Below are 17,517 nucleotides of genomic sequence, written 5' to 3' on the forward strand. Positions count from 1 at the left end.
ACTGGCTTGGGTTTGATGGAATTTAGTTAATAATAATAATAATAATAAAATACAAAGTCCCCTTGGTGTTAACAAGCAAATTCTGGGGAGAGAGATGAGAATAGGATGTGGATCGAGTCTATAAGTGGCCTAGGCCTCGAAGATTCCTTCTGGAACTAGGTACACACATTTGGGTTTCTTTGGATTAGAAACATAAAAGCATAATGTGTGCCTTTAATTAAATTTTTTTTCCAGTAGAACTCTTGCCAAATGGCCAAAGAAACATAGAGCTGGATAGAAACAATAGCTGACATTTATGTTCTAGGTATTTTACATGAATATTGTTTAACCCTCACAAACAACCCTTTAAGAAGGTACAATTATTATTTTCCTTCTTTGAAAGATGAAGAAACCGGAGCCCAAAAAGTTTAGGCAACATCCCGTAGGATAATCTGGCTTGCAAACACAAACAAACAGTAAGACTGCAGAGTCTGAGATCCTGAGGTCCCGAAGATAGGCCCTATCGCCTCCCAAACTCTGCTGCCTCTCCATGGAGGGGTAGGGAGACTTACAGTGCTTTTCACAGGAAGACTGCTAAGTGCTTCTCTTGAATATTATGATTATTTTCCACAGCAATCCTTTCATGCAGCTTATAAGCCAAGAACTGGGGGTCCATCAAGTGGAAAGTGACTTGTGTAAGACATTCCCTGTGTTCCTGGGAGATCCTGGCAGAAGGCGAAGAGGCTCTTACCATTACTCCTGGGAATTCACCAATGGCTAGTACTCCTCCCAGCTCCTCATTGTGAAAGACAAACAGCATCCGTCCTAGTTGGAGTGTACTCATTTGATACTTGTTCTGTATTTCTCCCTAGTGGCCAACATTCCTGGCAGAGAAAAGGAAACCAGGATAGTAACCATTGTAGAGTATGAAATTGCTTCTTATCTGAATCCATACTCTAAACCTCCTTCAGTGCTTTCATAAATCATCCCACACTGATAGAATTATTTTTTATGACTCATAGGTATATTTTACTTTTCCAGTTTTATCCTCTTTACTTTCAAGGAGAAGATTGGATGATGGAGAAGAGAGATTCACCTGCAGAGCTATGTTGGATTTTATTTAACCCTGACACATAGACTGTGGACTAAAAAAAAGAAATATGCCCAGCTTAGTGTTATGTATAAAAATACTTTTTAAAGTTTTACAGAATATAATCCAATGACAAAAGTCATTCACTTAACAAGAATTTATTGAGTTCTTTCTAGGTATAAAGCACTGCAATAGGTGCTGAAGTACAAAAATAAACCTACCTCATCCCTGCCCTCAAGATGCTTATACTCTTGGGTGTAATATTGTGTGACCATTTGTCTGGGCCTGCCTGAGGCAGTCTTGGTTTACACCTGTTTCCCCAATGTAATTATAAACAATACTCTCTTTCACTCTCAAAAGTGTCCCAGCTTAGACGACAAATTGCATATACCCTAGCAAGACTATTTCCCACTAGATGATGTTTTTAAAATACTTGTAATTCTTGGATATACTATAAATAAAAAGTACAAACCGCAAAGCTGCAAAAAGTATACTGACACACTGTCTTCATTTTGGAATCACTATTCCTGTCTCTATATGTCAGTTGAAGTAAGTTCATTGCGAAAGTGTGGCATTTGGTCTTACATTATTCTTTAAAATGCAACTACTGTTCAATCTCTATTGAGAGGATGAAATATATTGGCTAGAAAACTTAAGAAGATGAGAGAATCCTGCCATAAATGGAGATAATAATAGGTATCATACACTCAACCCCAGTTTTATAGGAGCCAAAGGTAAATAGGACACAGGAGCCCTTGGGGGCCAGGGAAGTGTCAGGTGGAGCAGAAAAAGCAACGATTGGAGGCATTTGGGGTCACGAGCCTCTGATCTCAGAGTTCAAGGTGGCGTCTTTCCCTCTCTTGGACTCTTTGGTCTCTCTCCCATTCCTATATGTACTGAACTCATTAGTTTTTAAAGTCACCTGCGATGTGCTTTTGTGAAAGGTTGGTGTCTGCAGAACTTCTAATTACACATTACTTTGTGTACTGTTGTCTGAATATGTATATGTACGTATTTTGATATTGAAGACAAGCTATTTTTAGTTTCCTTTTGGGTATGTTTGGAGAAACTCTTAACTGTGGCTATGCTGCTATGGAAACAGTATCCATGTATACTGACATGTTTACAATTGTTTAAAACACTATAAACTTTCTAGGGCAAAGGCAAACAGCTTACTTCCATCAAAGTTGCTCCCTGGTTTCCTTTTTTATTAGTTTATTTATTACTCTCAGACCCATGTTGGAATCTGTTTCATCTGTGCCTGCATTAAAGAGCTGTTTTTTGCTGACGCACATCATTTAATTGATTTCACATTCTTAACTACAGTAGCCCTGAGAACAGATGAAAAGTTTACCCTGAAATCAGGAATATTCTTTGGCCTTGCTAGAAAGTGAGAATTAAATACCTCCTAGGCTCCCAAATGAAAAAAATGGAATAATACCTCTTGAGGGTATGTTGACTATCTAGAATTTTCAAGTGTAGGATAATCATTTCAATGGAACTACTGTAATTATTATTTCTGTGTACAGAATGAATTTAAAGACTAGGCTAATTGCTTCAAAACATGCAAACCCAAAAAGGAGTTTTCTGGCTTATTCCAAGCATGGAGAAAAGTAGGTGGCTAAGAATCTTTACAATTTCTGGAAAAAGAATCTTAACAAAGCCACATGAATTGAAGTGAATAAGAACCATGTTTGTTTGAAAGTACCAGGAAAGTGATTTTTGGCAGGGTAGTTTTCCAGGAGCCAAAAAGTATTTTAAAGTGGAACCGGTAATTGTGAATCATACAATGGTGTGTCCTGACTACATAAAAGGGCACATACTCTAGCGGAGCATAATATTTTAAAGGATTTTAAACACAGAGTACTTACTCCTTAAAAAACTTCTCTTTTCCAAAATTTTGTATCTATTTGGGGTAAGTATACAGTAAAGAAAGTTTCAGCTGTCATGAAGTCTACTTTCCTCTCTCTTCTACTAAAATCTCATTTTTGTCATCTTCCTGAAACGGTCATTTAAAATCACAGATCAAGGGGCTTCCCTGGTGGTGCAGCGGTTAAGAATCTACCTGCCAATGCAGGGGACACAGGTTTGAACCCTGGTCTGGGAAGATCCCACATGCCGCGGAGCAACTAAGCCCGTGTGCCACAACTACTGAAGTCCGCGCACCTAGAGCTCGTGCTCTGCAACAAGAGAAGCCACTGCAATGAGAAGCCTATGCACCACAACGATGAGTAGCCCCCGCTCGCTGCAACTAGAGAAAGCCCACGCGCAGCAACAAAGACCCAATGCACCCAAAAATAAATAATAAATTAAGTAATTAAAAAAAAGATCACAGATCAAAAAAAAACACCCAATGGAGTATAGTTGATTAACAGCTATACTCCAGTATAAAATAAAAATTAAAACAAAAAACAAACACCCAGTGGAAGTCCTGCGGGAAGGGGCATACTTAGTGGTGAGCTGGGACGTGGGCCTCAAGTGCACGTAGAGATCAGTGAGCCATAAGCCGACAGTCCCCGTCCCCCTCCCTCCCAGGCCCCTTTCCAACAGTGTTTATATACTTTCTCTTCTCCCACTCATCAGCAGACATTCCATTCTAAGCCCTTCAAAGGGACAAGGTTTCTATGATTCTGTTTTTCTTCTTTGTGGGAAGGATTCCTCCCCGACAGGAGCTTAGCAGCAGCTAAGAGACGTGACCCCAAGGCCACATTCAAATTAGAACTCAGTAAACCCCCAGGGTTTGTTGCTTCCTGGCTCTAAAGGAAACTCAGAATGACAACTGTGGCTGGATATTCTACCGTAGGTATGGAGAGTTTACAGGGGGGCCTCACGGGACGGGAATCTGGGAAGAGTGGGTGTCAAGTGGCTCTGACAACTGGGTCCCTTTAGGGTTGCCCTCAGGATCAGGATGAAAAGGTGGAAGCAGGGTAGCAGCAGCAGTTGGGCTTAACACAGAGCACTCCCCAGACAGCCACTAATTGGCTTACTCCTTTCAGACATCTCTTAAGCAGCAGATTTCCGTTTCTGTTCTGTCGCCTCTGAGGGGATTTCCCAAATTAACCTCCTCTAAGCTTTCTTGAGGGGCTGTTTTTGAGGGCTGGTGGGGAATTTCCCTCTTCTGACCAAACTGTTGCTGGGAGAGATTTATTGCTGATCTTCGTCTGGGGATTTTCTCACAGGCCTTTGCTACTTCCTGTTTCCCAGGAGTTTCTGCTCTCTGGGAACTGAAGAGCCATCGGGAGAAGGGGACAAACAGGCTTTAGGAAAAAGGAAAGCGGGCATGTTTGATACAATGTTACTCTTCTCTCCTCTTCCGGTTCTTTGCCATAGTGATACTGGATTTGAAGATCAGGCCCAGGGACCTTACTGAGGGTTCAACTGGATTACACTAAACATTCCACAGGAACTTGGGTTGGACAGTGAAATCACAAATCACATGAATGACTGGTTTATTAGAGTAGCTTTCCTTTGTTGGGGATGGATGGAAACTCTTGTTAAAAGAAAGCATTAAAGAATCATCAGTCCTTTTACTTAATGGTAATACTCTACCACTTCTTGAGTGCTTTCTGCGTGTCATGCATGGTGCTGGGTGTTGCATACATTTCTCATTTGATCCTGGCAACAACCCAGAGAAGTAGGCTTTATTAAGGCCCATTTAACAGATGAGCAAACCAAGGCTCTGAGATGTTAGGTAATTTAGCCACATTTTCCTGGCTGGTATTAGGAGAGCTCCAATTTTGTGGAACCCCAAAGCCTATATTCATTCAGCTATAAATGTGTCAACTTGAGATTTGTTTCATAGATCTCTGAGGTGCTATTACCAGCAGAGTAGTAGAAAGGATCCTGTATAGAAGCAGCCCCCCAAAACCAGGAGTGAAAATATTTTACGGGCAGTACCGACAGTTGTTAGCTTAGCTCTGTATACCTGCCAGGCCCTTTTGCTGTATATTCACCATCTTCACATCACCTGGAAAGTGATGCTGCTGACCTGGGAGTAGGAATCAATATATAAAAGAAGCTCCACTTGAACCAATTAATTAGTTGTTTCTCTTAGAGAACCCTCTACCTAACCGCTGCTTTTCACCTTGCTATTTTCTGTCCTAGCTTTGTACATTTTATCAAGGTCCTTAGAAATAATTCCCCTGAGGACAGGTCCCAGAATATCTCTGACCCTGCTCTGGCCCAGGGAAAATAACATTCTTGATTGCTCTGAAGCTAGATTACTGTCTCTGTGTGCACAGGTATGTGTGTGTTTTCTTTTATGAGTTTCTCAGTGGGATAGATTATTAGCCACAGTTGACATTTGCGAAGTTCTCCATATACTTTCAGTTCCACCAGAGGAGTTATGAGTGAGGGTGAGGGTTTGGAGGGCAGTACCAGGACTGATATGGCAGATCCTGGGAGGTCCCAAGGGTCGGCTTGGACACCCCTTTCCCACTGCACACTTTGCTGCAGCATCTCCTCTCCAGGGTCTGCCTAGGAGGGCTCCTGACCATATCCTCTTCATCCAAATAGTGAACTCTGATAGCTACCAACTGTTGAGAGTTTACTAGTTGCCAAGTGATTTACCTGCCTTAACGGACCTGACCTTCACCCATGAAGGCAGACAGAATGATTCTCATTTATTTTACCAGTGAGGAAACCAAGGCCCCGGCAGGTTAATGATTGACCCAAAGCCACCTAGTAAGTAATCTGAGAGACTGGGACTCAGATACTGGTCTGTCTGATTCCTAGTTATGGCTTTGTTGTGGGAGAGGAGAGTAAACCTTATTTATGTGTTTATTTTTTATTTATATTGAGATATTATATTCGTTTCAGGTGTACAACATAATTCAATATTTTTATATATTATGAAATGATCACCAAAATAAGTCCAGTTACCATCTCTTACCATGCAAAGTTGTTACAATATTATTGACTATATTCCCTATGTGTACATTACATCCTTGTGACTTATTTATTAAATAGATGAGTTTGTACCTCTTAATCCCCTTCACCTATTTTGTCCATTCCTCCACTCTCCTCCCCTCTGGCAACCACCAGTTTGTTCTCTGTATCTATAAGTCTGTTTCTGTTTTAATTTGCTTGTTTGTTTTGTTTTTTAGATCTCATATGTGTATATATATATCTCACATCGTTTTTTATCTATCCATCTATTGATGGACACGTACATTGCTTCCATATCTTGGCTACTGTAAACAGTGCTTCAGTGAACATAAGGGCATGAGTTCTTTTTGAATTAATTTTCTTCAGATAAATTTCACCTAGAAGTGAAATTGCTGGATGTTATGTAGTTCTATTTTTAGGTTTTTAAGGAACCTCCATACTGTTTTGCATAGTGGCTGCACCAGTTTACATTTTCACCAAAAAACGCACGAGGGCTCCCGTTTTACCACAACCTCACCAACACTTACTGCTTCCTGTCTTTTTGATAACAGCCATCCTGACAGGTGTGAGGTGGTATCTCGCTGTGGTTTTGATTTGCATTTCCCTGATGATCAGCGATGTTGAGCACTTTTTCATGTTCTTGTTGGCCATCTGTCTTATTTGGAAAAACGTCTATTCAGATCTTCTGCCTAATTTTTAGTCATGTTGTTGGTTTTTTGATATTAATTTCTTCACTTATGGTTTGATGGATTCCTTTATTGTTATGTTTGGATTCCCTTCTTTTTGTGTGTGTGTATCCACTGTAGGTTTTTTGTTTGTGATTACCATGAGGTTCATACATATCAACCCGTATCTATAGCTGTCTATTTTAAGCTGATAGTCACTCAAGTTTGAAGGCATTCTAAAAGCACTACGTTTTTATTCCCGTTTCCATGTTTTATGTTTTTGATGTCATATTTTACATCTTTTTATTTTGTGTGTCCCTTAACTACCTATGTAGCTATAGTTGATTGTACTATTTTTGTCTTTTAACTGTCACACTAGCTTTTTAGTGGCTGATCCACTGCCTTTACTATTTATTTGCCTTTATGAGTGAGATTTTCCTTCATATATTTTCTTATTTCTAGTTGTGGTCTTTTCTGCTTAAAGAAGACCCTTTAACATTTCTTGTAAGGCTGTCTAGGTGTGATGAACCCCTTTAGTTTTTACTTATCTGGGAAACTCTATCTTTCCTTCAATTCTGAATCATAACCTTGCCAAACAGAGTATTCTAGGTTGTAAGTTTCTTCCTTTTAGCACTTTAGATATATCCGGCCTCTCCCTTCTGGCCTGTAAAGTTTCTGCTGAAAAGTCAGCTGACAGTCTTATGGGGTTTCCCTTGTATGTGATTAGTTGCTTTTTTTCTTGCTGCCTTTAAGACTCTCTTTTTATCTTTACCTTTTCCATTTTCATTTTAATGTCTTGGTGTGCATCTCTTTCAGTTCATCTTGTTTGGAGCTCTCTGTACTTCCTGTACTTGGATGTCTGTTTCCTTCCCCAGTTTAGGGAAGTTTTCAGCCATGATTTCTTCAAGTAAGTCTTCTATCCCATTCTCTCTTTCTTCTCCTTCTGGGATCCCTATAATGCAAATGTTATGATGCTTAATGTTGTCCCAGAGGTTCCTTAAATGCTCCTCAATTTAAAAAATTCTTTTTTCTTTTTGCTGTTCTGGTTGGGTGATTTCCATTATTCTATCTTCCAGATCACTTATTCGTTCTTCTGTATTATCTAATCTGCTGTAAGTTCCCTCTAGCATATTTTTTATTTCAGTTATTGTACTATTCAGCTCTGATTTGTTGTTTCTTATATTTTCTAAGTCTTTGTTGAAGTTCTCCCTAAGTTCCTCCATTCTTCTCCTGAACTCGGTGAGCATCTTTATGATTGTTTCTTTGAAAGCTTTATCAGGTAAATTACTTATCTTCATTTCATTAGGGTTTTTCTTCTAGGGTTTTATTTTGTTCTTTCATTTGGAACATATTCCTCTGTCTCCTCATTTTGTTTTATGTATATCTATATCTATCTACCTACCTACTTACATTCTTTTTCAGATTCTTTTCCATTATTAGGTTATTACAAGATATTGAATATAGTTCTCCATACTATACAGTAGGTCCTTGTTGTTTATTTTACATATAGTAGTGTGTATCTGTTAATCCCAAACTCCTAATTTATCCCTCCCCCACTTTTCCCGTTGGTAAACGTAAGTTTATTTCTATGTCTGTTAGTCTGTTTTGTAAATTAGTTCATTTGTATCATTATTTTTAGATTCCACATATAAGTGATATCATATATTTGTCTTTCTCTGTCTGACTTACTTCACCTAATATGATAATCTCTAGGTCCATCCATGTTGCTGCAAATAGAATTATTTCATTCTTTTTTTCATGGCTGAGTAGTATTCTATTGTGTGTGTGTGTGTGTGTGTGTATATATATATATATATATATATATATATATATATATATATACCCCATCTTCTTTATCCATTCATCTATCGATGGACATTTAAGTTGCTTCCATATCTTGGTTATTGTAAATAGTGTCACTCTGAACATTGGAGTGCATGTATCTTTTCGAATTAGAGTTTTCATCTTTTCCAGACATATGCCTAGGGGATTGCTGGATCTTACGCATCAAGGGTCTTTTATAGCAGAAATTATTTTATAATCTCTGAAATGACCTTATACCAAGAGTAATATTAATAGTTTGTTAAATAACTCCATAGTAAATAACCATGTTTAGGACACGTTTGCCTGCTTGAAAGAAAACAGGGCATTAATTTGGAAATTATTAATTTTTCATATTAATACATGAATAAACATTTCAGAAAAATGAGGGCCATAGTTCCATTTCTTTGTACTCTTTTAAGCAAAATTTTTTAACCAGTTATCTATATTTGCTCCCTCTAATGTCTCTCTTCTTATCACCTCTTAAAACTTGCTCCAAACATGTGTCTCCCATGAATGCTTCATTGAAACTGCTCTTTTCAGAGATGCCAATGACTGTACTTTTATAGGTCCATCTGTCATTTCTCAGGCCTCAGCGTAGGTGTGTGTCAGTAGCATTTGACATAGCTGGTTTCTCCCTCTACTCTGGAACAGTTTCTTCACTTTGCTTCCAGGACACACCCTCTCTTGGGTTTCCTCCTCCTCACTGGGCATTCCTTCTCAGTCTCCTTTGCTGGTCCCTCCTCTCCTCCCTGACCTTATAATCCTGGAGAGCTGCAGGGTCTTCTTCTTAGGCCTCTTCTCTTCCTTACTCCCTCCCTTGGTGATCTCACCCAGTTTCATGGCCTTAAATATCATCTACATGCTGCCAAAAGTGTATCTCCAGCCCAGACTCCTCTTCTGAACTCCAGGCCTTTATGCAACTGCCGACTTGACATCTCAGACTTAACAAGTCCAGACTCAAACTCCCATTCTTCCTTTTAAAGCCTGCCCCATCCACAGTCTACACCTCCCCAGTGGATGGCGACTCTATCCTTAATTAGTTCTGAACAAAAACCTTACAGTCATCCCTGACTCTTCTTTTGTCTTTTTTCTCACATCCAAGTCTTGCTGGCTCCTCCTTCAAAATATATATGGAATCTAACCACTTTTCACCACCTCCACCTCTCCTAGCCTGGTCTGAGCCACTGTCATCTCTCTCTTGGATAACTGCCATCACTTCTTAACAAGTCGCCCTGCTTCTAACCCTTGCCCCTTGCTTCTACTACAGGCTAGTCTCAAGAATTCAGTCAGAGAGATACTTCAAAAATAAAGTCAGATCATGCTACTCTTCTGCTCAGAAACCTCGCAATGGTGTCCTATTTCACTCAGAGTAAAACAAGTCCCCTCAAAGGCTTATGCAACCCAGATGACCTGCTTCCTCATCACCTTTCTGGCCTCAACTGCTGCTAACTTCAACTTCACTCATTCCCCTCCAGCCATGCTGGTCTTCTTGTTGTTCTTCAAACACCTCAGACCTTTGGCCTGGAAAGCTTTACCCAGATGGCCACATGGCCCGCCCCCTCACCTTCTTCACATGTTCCCTAGGTTTTCACCTTCTCAATGGGGCCACCCTGCCACCTATTTCAACTGAACTTTCCTTCCCTCTTCACATCTAGCACTCTTGAACTCTTACCCTGGTTTACTATTTCCATTTTCCATAACATTTATGCCTTCTAATGTCTATTGAAATCACTTACTGTATTTATGGTTTATTTTCTGCTTCCCACCTATAATGTAGTCTCCATTAGGACAGGGATCTGTTTATTTTGTTCACTGATGTATTCTAAGCACCAGATCAGTGTTAGCTGCCTGGTAGGAAATCAGTAAATATTTTTAAATGAATGAAAATTCAAATCTTCAGAGACAGAAATTACAGGTATGAGAAAAGTCTGTAAAGACCCTATCCATGTTGGTTCAGTGATTTTAAAAGGGATTTTTGTCTCTTACTTCTTAATGACAGAACTGAGCATATAACTTCACAAACTCACAAATTAAAAGCACCCACAACAGTCTGTTCACTTCAACTGTTGCTTTTGAAGAACTTGATAAAATATCTTGTCTTTCTATCCCTTCTTTTTTGGTAAGCCTCCTTTTAAATACTCAAATAACCTGGGTGTTACTGCTGGGAAGACATCAGAAAGCATTTAGGTGAAGGATAGAATTTATCAGGGCTCATGGTCAAAACAGCTCCTCAATATTTATTCTATATTGTCTTTGAACGATAATATTCATAGTTCCCATCTGGACAGGCCTCATAGTGTTCATGGTACTGTGAAGGGCGTTAAAATTCATGTGATCTGTTTTCTCAGATGAAAGTGGGAAGGATTCTGACAGCAAGTTGGTTTGTGGGTAAAAGCAATGACACCATTGGTCGAGGTCTGATGGCCACCATAGCTGTTACATGTTTATATTAATACTTCCCTTTTGGAGACATTTCAAGAAGTACTTTTCTCAGTAGTATGAGGCAGACTACATGTACTAATGACAAAATTTCTGAGGTTGCTCTTGAGTGTTTCCTGGTAAACCTAACCACGACATGGTGGGTACTTCATAAATGACAACATAGTGGGTACAGAGGTTAAAATAGGGTCATTCATCTCACAGTCTTTCTCAATGGAAGGCCCAAAATAATATATGCTATTTTATTCTCTAGTTTTCACCCATGCTCTTTTCCCCACTCCAGGGAAGGTTTAAGTGGATTTGCTATAACTGTGCTATGCATATGATAGATAGAATCTGTTACTATGATTAAATAATTGATTTATATTTTAAAAAAGCAATTGTCTGTTATTTATAATGGCAGTCCTATTACTTAAAGTAACTTTGTTTGGATAGATCAAAATCCATCACTCAATTTTTAACACTAGGGCTTGAAATTACTGTTTTTTTTTTAAACAAAAGCATTAGAAGAATATACGACAGTTATAGGAATATGATAACATTATAGGAAGTTTGGACAATTAAAAAAACTACCTGTAATTCCATCTAACCATTATGATCATTTGTGAGCCAATAAACTAATCAGTCTGATGTTGGTTGTACTTAAGTTTTAAATCCTCTGCAAACCCACTTATTAATTCATTCTTTTGGCAATAATTTTTCAAGCATCTGTCTGTACCAGGCCCTGTGCTACACTATGGGTATTTTGTTGGTTCACAGGGAGAGGCCAAAGTCTCAACACTTTGCAAACATCAGCCATTCTGTGACTTCCTCTTTTGCCCAGAGATCTAGAAGCAGCACAGGGGGGATGCCAGTCCAATGGTGACATGGTCACTCTTCTGCTTTGCTTGAAGATAAGGGCACTAATTCCTTTGCTTCTCCACCCTTCATCTGCAGATTACCTGGGCCTAGACTGGCCTTAAATCTCTGAGACAGACTGAACCCTAATAAATGGGTTGCTGATCCTAAAATAAAATTGCGAATCAGGTTTGGTGTTTGATGTAAAAGCCTGAGAGACACAGGTTGCTAATTTAGATTACAAATGTCATCAAAAATAGAAAATAGATAGAAATAGAATCAAAAATAGAAACCAAAAAGGTTAGGTAATTTCTAAATTAAACACTCTTTCTTAGAATAATTACCATGTTACAGCATCTGTGTACTTTGGTAGAATTTGAATAACACTTTATTGTTCAGAATAATGTTCTATTCTTGTTACCAAATAATACTTGAGTACATGCTCTTGTACTCCCTGACTGCAGGAAGGGTGTTGCCCTGAATGCTGGTACACCCTCTGCAGTGAAGCTTGGTTTTGATGGAACTTTTCAGGTACTAAAAGAATCCCTTTTTCTATTCCCCATTCATTCACAAGCAAGAGACATAAGCTTTGTTCATTTGTTTTCTAAATCTAAGTGAACTGAGTCAGGCTTGTACAGTCACCACTAAGGACAGACCATGGCAGCATGGAAAATATGATTTGAATCTCCTTTCCATGGAAACTGGCTATGAAAAGGGTAGGTCCATCAATCATAATTTGAAAGGCAAGTTACAAATCTTCTGATGAAGCCGTCTCAAGCTATCATCACAGCAAGTAGAACTGAGAACCCGTTTTTCAGCTGAGGAAATACACCTGGTCATTTTGGATATTTCCATCTTGATAGCTTAGCCAGTGGGAGAAGCTTCCTGGGCTTAAATAATAGCGTTTCAGCATTTCATGTTTCTAAGTTTGAGTCTGAATTTAAGGAATGCTAATCTGTAACAGCAGTTACAGAATTCCACAGAATTTTGTCTAAAATGACATGAACTGGTTGTCATAGTCTGGGAGATAGTTCTTCACTAGGACACAGCTTTGCCTTTAGTCAAAGGTCATACATGCACAAGCAAACAATGGCTGTGTTTTGTATATTTTTCTGTTACTTTAATGCATTTAAATTTCAATTATGGGTGTACAAGACACGAGTTGTATTATTAAACTCTCCTTTATGCTTCTTAATGAGGACTATTTTTTTTTCTTCGAGTTGAAAACAAACCTTTTTAGCTTAAAAGCCTGTGTATTCTAAAAATGAATAATCACTATACAGAGACCATGATCACTATGCTATTTGTCCCTTAATATGTGCTCTCCTCTCTTCCACAGTAATAGAACCCCTGATTCTTTAGCTGGGCATGTAGCTGTTCAGAGGGAAAAAAAGGCTATTTCCCAGTTTCCTTTGCAAAGGACTGAGTGGAAGTTTTATATGGCGACTTCTGGAACTTTCCTTAAGTGACAGTTGGTATGTACCTCTTGCCCTTTCTTTGTCCCGTCCTCCATCCTGCTGCTACAATTGTGGACACGCTAGCAGGAGCTCTCACTGACATCTTGGCTCATGAAGATAAGGGCAACACGGCAGATGAGTGGGCAGAAATGTCATACCAGCTTGCCTACCTTTGCAGCTTTATATGAAACAAAGATAAACTATCCTGTTTAAATGACTGCTCTTTTGGGTCTATGTTTTTCAAAATGAAAACTAATCCTCATGTACACCATCACCTATAATGGAAAATAATGGACTGTTTAATCTCACATGAAGAAATAAACATACTGTAGCAGACACCTATTGGCTCATCTGCCCGACACCATTTTCCAGAACTGACCCTCTCTCTGCCACCATCTACTTAGTTATAGTGAGAGTTTCCAAGCTCTAGAACATGACCTAACCTTTTTTTTTTTTTTTTGCGGTACGCGGCCTCTCACTGTTGTAGCCTCTCCCTTTGCGGAGCACAGGCTCTGGACGCACAGGCTCAGTGGTCATGGCTCACGGGCCCAGCCGCTCCACGGCATGTGGGATCCTCCCGGACCGGGGCACGAACCCACGTCCCCTGCATCGGCAGGTGGACTCTCAACCACTGCGCCACCAGGGAAGCCCCATGACCTCACCTTTGACTGAAGGATGAGCCCCTGACCCAGCCTGGGCCAATCAAAAGCTTTCCCCAGGAACTTGAAAATAAAAAGGAAAAAAAGAGATTAGTCTCTTTGGAGTATAAGACTATAGTAGTAAACACATGAGCTACTGGCAGCTTTGTTTTCCAGCAGGTGTTGGGAGAAGTAGAAGAAAACAGGCTACAGTGGGAAAGAACAATGAATCAGAGTCAAAGAGAGAAGCAGAGGAACTTCCCTGGTGGCTCAGTGGTTAAGAATCCACCTGCCAGTGCAGGGGACATGGGTTCGAGCCCTGGTCCAGGAAGATCACATATGCCTCGGAGCAACTAAGCCCCGTGCACCACAACTACTGAGCCTGTGCTTTAGAGCCTCCGAGCCACAACTGCTGAGCCCACGTGCCTCAACTACTGAGCCTGCACGCCTAGAGCCTGTGCTCCGCAACAAGAGAAGCCACTGCAATGAGAAGCCGGCACACCACAACAAAGAGTAGCCCCCGCTCGCCGCAAGTAGAGAAAGCCCCGTGTGCAGCAACGAACACCCAATGCAGCCAAAAAATTAATTAAAAGAGAGACAAGCAGAGATTTAGGGATGGAGGCAGAGAAGATTCCTAGGTTCCCCAAAGTCCTCTCAGGCCTGGTTGTCTCAGCACTGCTACTTGCTTACTTAATATCCACTCTCCACTTTCTCCTTTCTAAGCAATGCTGATGTTCTGAAACCCCCTCTCCCCCCATCCTTAGAGGGGGTTATAGATCGGCTGAAAAAAATATGTGCCTGACAATCCCCTGGCAACTCTATTGATCCAGTGATGGGCATGCCTCTTATATTGGCCCAATCTGATTGAAAATTTATATTCCATTTCTAGGGGGGCAACTTATTCTTTTTCCTGCTGGAGATGAACAAGGAAGCACATAGTCCTGATTGCCATTGTCAGCTCTCTTGCCTCTATGAAGGCGACCATCCTGGGATGAGGGCAACACGAAGATGGCAGCAAGAAGAATTCTAAAAAGTGTGAGCCTTTGATAGCATTTTTAAAATTATTTATTTATTTATTTATTATTTGGGGCTGCGTCTGGTCTTAGTTGCTGGCACATGGGATCTTTCGTTGCGGCGTGTGCTCTTTGTTGCGGCACGTGGGCTTCTCTCTAGTTGTGGTGCACAGGTTTTCTCTCTCTAGCTGTGGCACGCGGGCTCCAGGGTGCATGGGCTCTGCGGTTTGCGGTACTCGGGCTCTAGTTGAGGTGCCGGAGCTCTGTAGTTGTGGCGCATGGGCTTAGTTGCCCTGTGGCATGTGGGATCTTAGTTCCCCAACCAGGGATCAAACCCACCTCCCCTGCATTGGAAGGCGGATTCTTTACCACTGGACCACCAGGGAAGTCCCTGATGGCAGTTTTGAGCCCACCCTGGACTGAATCAAATATATTTAGATAATAAATGACCTATTATAGAAGACAGGGGTCATCAAAGTTTTTCTTAAAGGGCCAGACAGTAAAAAGTTTAAGATTTGCAGGCTATAAAGTCTTTGTCCTGACGAATCTACTCTGCCATTGTAGCTCTAAATGAGCCTTAGGAAATACATATATGAATGGCTCTGAATGTGTTCCAGTAAAACACCTGGTGACCAACCTGCAGGCCGTCATTTGCCAACCCCTGTTATAAGCCAGTTTGAGTCAGTTTTCTGTTACTTGTTGCCCAAACTACCATATATGATACACAGGTCCTAGTTCATTTCTGAGGGCCAGCTACATCTTGCCCTTGGAGTCTATGAGAATCTCCAGTGTCCAGAGCAGATGGCCAAAATATTTATCAAAGGGTACAGCATAAACACCAACCAACCACGAACATGTACAACGGTCATCTTGGGGTGAACTGGCTAAATATTACTTTGCTATTATCTCTCTATGAAGTCCTCTTTGTTACTGAAACCAGCCAGGGTTTATTTCTGTTATTTATAAACAAAAGCATCTTCACCGTTCTTTTTAGATTTTCATTTTGGTTACTCCTTTAATGATTTTACTCTTTTTTTTGGTTAAAATGCTGATCAGTTTTATATTATTTCTTCTTTTTGAATCTTCCTTTCTTAAGTTCAGTATTCCAGTGACAAGATTGTAATACTGATTCTTTTAAAAACTGGCAGATGACAACGTTCCCTGATAATGAGCTCTTTTTTGAATTCCTGCAGGCCTTATGATCAATAACACACAGTCTAGCACTTGACACAGGGGGTGTGACTATAAAGTATCAAAAAGATTTTAGCACACATAACCACTGCTCAGACACCCAATGTAGTTTGTTAAACGCAGTTGCAACTATAAGTTATATTCCAGCAATGCCGCCATTTCTCAAAGCATCTTTGGAATTCATCCAATCTCCCCACTTTATTTTAATATCTGATGTTGATGGAGATCTATCGCACTGTCATCAGGTCTGGCTTTGAATGAATTCCTGCCATTTGCAAAAAAGTAGATCCATCTTAAATATTTGCAATCATGGAGTATTTTCTTTTTCCCTTTCCTCTCTCACATAATTATTAGGCACCAAGCTATGCCGAATATGCACCTTTAACTCTTCTAGGTGCTTGTGAGATAAAGTCCCTATTACCAGTGTGTTCATAGTTTAAAAGGAGAGAAAATAAATAAATTACTATGTAACCCAAATTTGTCCAGGCTTCACCAGTCCATGAGTACAAATATGGTCCTAAGTCAAATAACCCGAATTTCACAAGCTTTGCCCCACTTACATATGTGGGAACATAGCCTCCTGCCAGGCTTTTGACATGGGTTCCCACACTAACCACTTATGTGTTTCCATTTCAGGTCTCCTCTCTGCTGCTTTCAAGCCTCAAAGATGCCAGGTGCCTGGGTTTTTTTGTTTTTGTTTTTGACTTTCAAAACTTTTCTTTAATGGTGAAGGAAAATGATACTATGTTACACTAGTTTAAAGCTTTTAACTTTGTTTTCAAAAAAATTCTAGAAAACCATCTAACAGGGGGTAAATCTCTGTAGTAGGTAGCCTGACTGGCAGCCAGCGTCTGTCAAACAGTTCAGAGTAGAGAATTCTTATTGTTTTCCAGACTGCCCTGCTTCAAAAAGGAAGAGGCAAGTTTAACCCAGTAAGCAAATGCAGAGCTAAAAGACAGGAGGAAAATGGGCCAAGAGAATGGCTGAGACATATTTTCTTTTCAATCGCAGACAGTTGCCCTCCTTTCTGGGGACAGATTTTAAAAGAACATAAATTTCTCCAGATGGTGCTTCCTGGTCATCACAGCAGCACTGAGCTCCAGGAAGGCAGGGACTTTGTCCATTTTCTTCAGTATTGTATTCTTTGGGCCCACAACAGTGCCAGACACTTACTAGCAGCTCAAGACATACATGAACATAAAATGAATGAATGAAGCCGAAATAGAGTTAGTCCTTCATTCCACATTTGACTGCTACCCAGCTGTCTTCCACACAGAAATGGGAAGAATGCCCCGCCCTTCACTGGGTGCTACGTTTTGTTTTCTGGGTCCTAATGCCCTTTCTCTTTCTAAGTCCTCGATGATCACAGCCTTTTTCAAATTCTCTCAGCTCCTTTCTCTAAGAACTCAGGCCTGGTCCTTGGGTCATTGGTGGGAAAGACATACTTGAACCCCAACTATGGCCCAGGCTCAAACTTACTTTCCTGACTTAAAGATA

The 17,517-nt window shown here is 40.3% G+C and overlaps 1 protein-coding gene across 2 annotated transcripts in view; it reads right to left on the bottom strand.

Annotated features, from left to right (window-relative positions):
- The window catches only part of PELI1 (pellino E3 ubiquitin protein ligase 1), a 153,616-nt gene that overhangs the window by 103,830 nt on the left and 32,269 nt on the right, over positions 1-17,517 (bottom strand). For both annotated transcript variants that reach the window (XM_082672120.1, XM_082672121.1), the window contains one exon: positions 731-863. The gene's annotated coding sequence lies outside the window, so the exon portion shown is untranslated. The remainder of the gene's footprint in view (positions 1-730; positions 864-17,517) is intronic.

Source organism: Grampus griseus (assembly GCF_964374135.1).
Source record: "Grampus griseus genome assembly, chromosome: 15".
NCBI classification, from domain to species: Eukaryota; Metazoa; Chordata; class Mammalia; order Artiodactyla; family Delphinidae; genus Grampus; species Grampus griseus.